At 39.4% G+C, this 7,601-nt stretch overlaps 1 protein-coding gene across 5 annotated transcripts in view; it reads left to right on the top strand.

The window, feature by feature from the left end:
• SEPTIN2 (septin 2) overlaps positions 1-5,067 on the top strand; it is a 71,705-nt gene extending 66,638 nt beyond the window's left edge. For all 5 annotated transcript variants that reach the window (XM_073625771.1, XM_073625768.1, XM_073625770.1 and 2 more), the window contains exon 13: positions 45-5,067. The gene's annotated coding sequence lies outside the window, so the exon portion shown is untranslated. The remainder of the gene's footprint in view (positions 1-44) is intronic.
• The last annotated feature ends 2,534 nt before the right edge of the window (positions 5,068-7,601 follow it).

Here is a 7,601-nt window from a genome sequence, read left to right as displayed (position 1 = left end):
ATGTGTTAATGCACTTTTTCTTTTTTTTTTTTTTTTTCTTTCAGGCCTGGATTGACAATTCACAACAAGAGCTGCAGCCTGTTAGAGATCTGTTCTCTTTGGCCTGTTGTAATGTTAAGATGCTGACTCTTTTATTTACTAGCTTCACAAAGCTGGACTTGTCAGAGGCATAGATTTATGCCATGCACACGCTGTATAGAAGTGCACTTTTTTTTCATATGTAAATCTTTTTAGAAACTATGCTCTGTTACACCATAGCCTACTTACTGTTACACAACATACACACAAATTGGCACAGATATATAAACTTGAAAATGCATGTAATACTCCATTCAAAATATCACAAGTAGAGACCTCAAATTTAATTTACATTGCATGTTTTTTTTTTTTTTTTTTTTTTTTTTTTTTTCCAAAGGGTCATTGTACCACTGTTAATGAGCAGTTGTCACTAGTGGACCAGTCTGTAAAAGTTGACCTGTTAAAATTCACCCTTCATTTAGATCAAATAGGCACATGTCGGCATTCCCAAATCCTGTAGTTTTTTGTTTGTTTTTTTAAGAAAAAAAATCTTTTCCTTGCTGTAAAAAAAGGCTCTTACTGAGCTTTCAGCCTAGGCAGCCTAAATCGCATAGTCCTGACTACCTAGTAAACAAAAATGGTTTCTGACATGTACGTATGTCTAGCTACCAACCATACTTGAGCATACATTCATAAGACTGTTTACATTAAGTGAATCGCTTTCATATGTGTTAGAAAAAAAACCCAATGAAAAAGCTTTTTATACTGTAAGAAATTAGAAGGTCTCAGGCATCATTCAAGACTTGAGCAGGCAAGAAACATGACCATTCCAAAATATTTTATTTTTTATCTTTGCAAGAACCAATTCCAAAAATGTCTTCCACATCCTTTTCTTTTACAACAGTACTAGCAGATATAAATATCTGTTAATTTACTGCAGTTAAATAAGCAAATTTGTATGTTTACAAATAAATTAAAAGTGCCTTTTGTATCATTTTTTTTTACCATTATATTGTACTGCAGTTACTGAAAAAAGAGATCTGTAGGATGACATTGTTGACTTGGCTGAATGAAAAAAAATTGTACAGATCTCTGTACTAACACCAGCAATGTTAGTGCAGCAAACCCACACACACACACACAAACACACTTAATAGCACTCGCAGCCATTGGCTGATCGGATTTTGCTTTTTCAGCATGTTAGTTTGACAGATGCCGGTCAGGAGGCTGTACACACAGGCCCAAAGTCAGCTGGTTCCCACCGAACTGAACGTTTTCGGACGATTTTTCAGATCGTGTGCACCCAACCTAAAGCCAGCAGGTTGAACGAAGACAAACTGAAGAGCTCGGGAGGAGATCTTGTACTAACAATCCGATGTTTGCTGCCGTACACATGGGCCGAATGTCGGCCGGTTTCTATTGAACGGCCGATATTCAGCCTGTGTTTAGCCCTTAAGTTATGCGTCTCTGCTCTCTATACTTTGTCACTTATTCAGAACATATTGCTAGTCGCCACTCCTTACCTACATATATTTGCTGGATCTTTGAAGTATTAAAGCCATTGGATTAGTGTGATGGCCAGGTAACTAGGATTTTTAGTAGGAGCAGTCTCATTACAGAATATTTGAGGGGATGACTTTTACCACTGTTATGGAGCAACAGTACTCAAGTTTCTTTTAAAGTGTATGTGAACCCAAAATACATTTTTCAGGGTTTATTAGGCATAATATAATACAAATTTTCAGTATTTTTGTCACTTGCGGCTCAGTATAAAGTTTTTCTACTTGATTAATAATGTTTTGTGAATCCATTGCAAATTGTTTTACCTGGCAATCGCCAGTAACAACACTTCCTATAGTGGACAGTGCAATGCCACTGCCTTGCAATTAACAGCAGTGTTGGCTAACATGCAGGCTCTTTCAGTTGGCCATTGGACTGTCTATCTGATGTACCTGATAGACAGCCAAATGGGCAACTGATGAACCACACAAAGCAGGCTGACCATGCTGCTGCTGATTGTGATACAGTGGGGCAGTAGCCTAACACTGCCAGCTTTGTAAGGGGCAGTGCTGTTAATGGCAGGATCTTCAGGTAGGAACCTCTAAGAGTCACAATAACAATTTGTTCTAAGTGAACTGTATAAAGTGGGATATGGTGCCAAACATACTGAAAAATGGATTTTGGGTTTACATACACTTACAAGTTCATTGGTTTTAAAGCTAACCTGTAAGTCTGGCAGTTTAAGTGACTTAGGATGAGATGAAAATGAGATGAAGCAGCTACCCCTTACCCAGGTAACCCTAATGTTTTCTTTGCACACAGTGACCACAGCTTGTTTGGTCTCACTGGTCCCATCTGTTTGCTCCTCTCTCCTCATGGTTGTATAGGGTGATAAACGGCCTTGTTGAGCAAACAAGTGGTGGTCAACTGCACAGAGAGCTGGCCTTACTGTTTGCAGGCTACAGCTTCCTGAGTTCTTATTGTCCTGGGGTGCTGTGGAAATGAATCAAGTGTTCCTGTTTTATCTTTCAGTATAATTTAGGTTATGTCAGAACTCATTATAAGACATTGATGCATCTAAAAGGAAAATGCCACTTTAAAATCATGTAAAATAATAACCTATGAATGTGAAATATAGTTTAAGGTCTTCTAAGATATTAGCATTGTTGAAATGCATAAACAAGGTTAAATATGATTCGTAATTGAATGGTATTTGCATACTGACAGTTTATGTTGGGAAATTTTATGTTTTCTTCTGTGCCATTAGTGTCATTACTGATTTACTGACTCATATATTCCAAATGGTGTTAATGCAGTCAGTATAGCGCTCATGTTCTAAATAAGGTCCACAACATTTCATATCTGGGTTACTGTTTAACTACTGTGAGGTTGATTTACTAAAACTGGAGAGCGCAAAATCTGGAGCAGCTGTGCATGGTAACCAATCAGCTTCTAACTTCAGCTTGTTCAATTAATCTTTGGCAAAACAAAATCCCAGAAGCTGATTGGTTTCTATGCAGAGTTGCATCAGATTTTGCACTCTTCAGTTTATAGTAAATCAACCCCAATGGTAACAACTAGCTTCCATAGTGGAGCTACACTCCTGAGCTTAAGTGAAATGGCAGGTTACAAATAATGTGTCAAAGTTATGTTGACATAAATGACCCCCTTCTCCCAAGCTCCTACTCTATGCCCACCATGTTGCAGTTGGTGCAAGATGCTGTCCCACTGCTACATGTATGTGGGGAAGGTGTGTAGACTGTCACCTTACTAACAGGAGGCAGAAAGAATGGGTGATCTTTGTACCCATAGATGTCAATATGTGCATCAGCTGAAAATGAACGAGTAAAGTTTAATCTGTCTGTGCAACTGAAATTTCCACTTTCTGAAGCATATTCCTTAGGCATGTGAGATCATATTCAACTTTTACAATTTATTTTTTTTTTTTTTCTCAAGCATTAGGTCATATTCTTATACAGTATATTGGCTAGGGCTCTCTAGCTAAAAACAGCTCTGCATATGTGAATTGTTTGTCTATTAGATGAACTGTGATCTTCTAGTACGTGGAAACTACAACATCTGCTGTTCATTCCAGATTTTTGTTTCAAGCAGGGGTTTTATGTTAAGTGGAAAATGATTCTTTCCCTGCCATGTAGGAATTCACCCTTTTCTATTTAAAACAAATGAGAGATTAGGATCATAGTTTCTACTGGCTGATCACTAGATTAACTGTTCTTAAAATTCACACTAGTCTTTACTACCACTGGAACGGTTTACATAGTCCAATAATAACACAATGGGCCTAATACACACGTATATCTGTGTCTGAGAGTGGTCTGTGTTGTCCCATAACGACCAGTCAGAAAAATTACTTTTTGTTGATCCCCATGAGCACCCTTGGATGTTTCAAATCTAGTGTTCTCTGGCAATTTTCTGGATTTAATCCTGAGAAGGTCCACACCTCCCATATGCTGTTTACCTCATTTCTCCTCCTGTCTCATCCCTGTGATTGGCCAGTTGGGTGGTGCTGGAAAGGTCAAACAAGCCAAAGACAACCAGCAAGCAACTGCCTGTGTGCCCCAGGATATGGGGCACACAGGTGGCTCATGGAAATATCTGAAAGTATCCTGCTTTTAATGTTTACAGGCAACAGCAGATATTTAAAGTGACAGGTAAAATTTTACAAAGAATGCTGCAGTTGTGTAATGTTATCACTTCTCTCAACATTTTTCAGAGCACTCAGGTCGTGGCATTTTTAATCCCATATGATATTGAAAAACTGGCACCTACTAAATCATTTAAATTTGGTAGTGATGGTGCTTAACCTATGGCCCTTCAACTTTTGCGTAACTTCAAGTCCCATGAGACATTCCGTGGCTGACAGTCAAGTTGTTTTTGACTGTTAGTAGCTGGACAATGCAGTTGCTGAAAAAAAATGCACATATTATGCAAAAAGGTGCATTTTATGGCCAACTAATAAGTAGTAGCATCGTACAATGAACAAAAATTTCAAACTGACAAAGCATTCATTTTGATGGCAATTGTTCTCTGCATACAGCACATAAAAAGTTGGTTGCTCATCTGCCATTTACTGAATAAGAAATATATTTCCGCTGAAAACAGTGTCTTCTGCATGATCTGAGGTCCCTTACATTGGGGCTAAATTTATGTGCCTTTGTATTATGCTCATACAGAAGTTTGAGCATGTGTGGTTTTTTTTTTTTGTTTTTTCCATTTCTACACATTGCTTATTTTATCAGTAAAGACTAACCACTAGTCTGCATATTGTAAGTGCTTATATTACACAATGTGAATTGAAATTCCTTGTATCCACTTAGTTCTCTTTTATGTAGTTGATAAGCTGCAGTATTTGCATCACTGCCATACTGTATGTTACAGGGGATCTACCACTCCGACTTTACACGATTTCTCCCCAAAGAACACATTTTCTAATGATATTCCGTGTTCTACAATGGTGGCAGCTTTTTGGTATTTGACAGTTTTTTGTATTACAACATTTTAAATAAATAAACTTTTGTGTTGAAAGTAGTCTTGGCACTATTCGGTAATTTTTTTTTTTTCTTTCAATTAATATGTGATATACAGTATATACCAGGGCTCAAAATTTCAAGTCCTGAGCCACTAGCCAGGCCTTAAGAGTTACTCTCCACCAGTTGCCCCACCCAGCTCCTACCCTGCCCTGCCCCTAAGTCCACCCTTAAACACGCCCTCGTAAATTATCTCATGAAATGACACTGTTAAATGTTTTATGCAGAATTAGGTTCCAAAAATAAATATTCCAACAACTTTAACAATATTAACATAAAGCATATCAGTACCCATCATTGCCCATCAGTGCAGCCTCATTAGCAATTATCAGTGACCATCAATGCAGCTGGGAGGATCTGGTGGCTGGATCACACACAAGGGGGATCTCCTACTGAGACGCAGCTTGTATATGAATAGCCGGCCGCTGTCAAAGTCCAGCCTCCTGGACCGACATTAGACCAGTGTGCTGTCTATCATAGTAGCCGGTCCAGGAGGCGAAACTTCATTTGACAGTGGCCGGCATTTCATATACAAGCTGTGTCTCAGTGGGAGATCCCTGCTCTGTGTGATCCGGCCGCCAGATCCTCCTGACAGTTTCCTGGCACATAACTGACATATTGTTACATAATTGACACGTATGAAAACTGATGTCAACATGCATTAAAACCCTTACTGAAATGCGCATGAAAACCGATGTGGACTCCTATTGCTGCAAGTGAAATATGCTTGGTTTTCCCATCAGTTTTCATTTATTTATGGTGTCAACAAGCCCTCAAGGCATGCCATGAATGCTAGCTGTCACAAGTGCTTTTCCTATCAACTGAACTGGCAAGACTTTAAACGGCTTGTGTCATAACTGATCGCAGGTGCAGCTACAGATCAAACAGAGGCTAAGATGGCAGCTTTCTTGGCTGTAAAGGAGAGGAGAGTTTAGTTCTGCTTTATTATGACAATCACTGAGGAATAGACCTGTGATATTGTGCCCCAAATTCACATTATATTGAATTGTGAGACTGTCTAATAAATATGCACTTGAATTAGAAGGTTGTGAATATTGCTTCTGACTTGCTTAACCAATTCCCGCCTGCTGTATAGTCAAATGACAGCCGGGCGGGACCGCTCTAGTTCTGGGAGGATGTTATATGATATTCTCCAATTTTTGCCATGCATGCACGTGAGGCTTTCGGTGGTTAGCTGCGTCGGTAGGACACGGCGTATCACCGATCAGGGTAAAGTGCAAATGATGGCAGCTCTTTACCATGTCATCGGTTGTGTCCAATCACAACCGACAGTGGTGTAAATACTTGCTGGTTATCAGCATTCGTTTCCTCGCGCTGTCAAAGTGTAAGGTGAGGAGAGAGCTGGTAACCAGCTAGTGTGAAAGGGGACATGTGCACTAATGTCCTGATGATCAGTATTGCCTATCGGTGCCAACCTGTGCCCACTAGTGCCGTTAATCAGTGCCTATTAGTACAGCACCATTAGCGACATCAGTAAAGGAGAAATATTACCTGTTTGCAATTTTATAACAGAAATTAAGAGAAACGTTTTTGCTTGTTTTTTTTTTTTTGTTTTTTTTTTTTTTTTTATTTGTTTAGCAAAAAATTAAAAAAAACCCCAGTTGTGATTTAATACCATCAAAAGAAAGCTCTATTTGTGTGAAAAAAAGATACAAATTTCATATGGGTACTGTGCTGCATGACTGCGCAATTGTCATTAAAGCTGGCTTTAGACTGGAGCACAAAGGGGCTCACATCAGGGGTCCAGTGCGTCTCCATTCACCATTTCTGGCCGAATTTTTAGCTGAATTCAGACCTGAAATGGACCAGAAGACTTGGAATGCAGAGAAAGCCACGAATTGGATGCAGAGAAAGCCACATCCAATTCGCAGTAGTGTGAATCCAGCCTTAAAGTGTGAACGTGCTGAAAATTGGCCTGGGCTGGGCAAGGGTGAAAGTGCCCAGTAGGCAATGAATGGCCTCTTACTCACAACCCTGGCATCTACAAAATGAGTCATGGTGTCATATACTAAACATAGTGATTCCTGAGAAGTCCAATCTCCTGTCCTGAAAACATGTTGCAGGTCAGTGACTTAAACCCCAGCCAAAAGTTTTTTCTTTTTAAACTCTGGAAGAGTATGAACTTCAGTGGCAGGCGTACCATTTACTTCCCTGTCCTTGGTCATCATCACGTCATTATTATACTGCTAAAGAGCAAGTCAGGCTCAGGTCTGATTTTACACTCTTCTCTGTGTAGAAGAAGAATGCAAGAAAAGTAAACCTTCCCAAATGTCAAATGTAGTGATTTTGCTAAATTTCCACTTATGCAGCTAAAATGAGAATTAAAGCCCCAGACCCTGCACTAAAGGTGAGTTGGCAATGTCACTTCCCATATTTGTATCGTCACATGTTCTGTATAAATCAGATTGTATTCCCTGGCCCGGCATTTGAAATCTGGCCTTTGGCATTTAGGATAATTAAAGGTTCCCAAAAATTACTCGCAACTAAGCAAAGTGTATGGCTGTAGTGAGCGCC

Source organism: Aquarana catesbeiana, linkage group LG04 (assembly GCF_042186555.1).
Source record: "Aquarana catesbeiana isolate 2022-GZ linkage group LG04, ASM4218655v1, whole genome shotgun sequence".
NCBI classification, from domain to species: domain Eukaryota; kingdom Metazoa; phylum Chordata; class Amphibia; order Anura; family Ranidae; genus Aquarana; species Aquarana catesbeiana.
The sequence above is the reverse complement of the archived record's forward strand: the minus strand, read 5'-3'. Positions and strand labels throughout refer to the sequence as shown.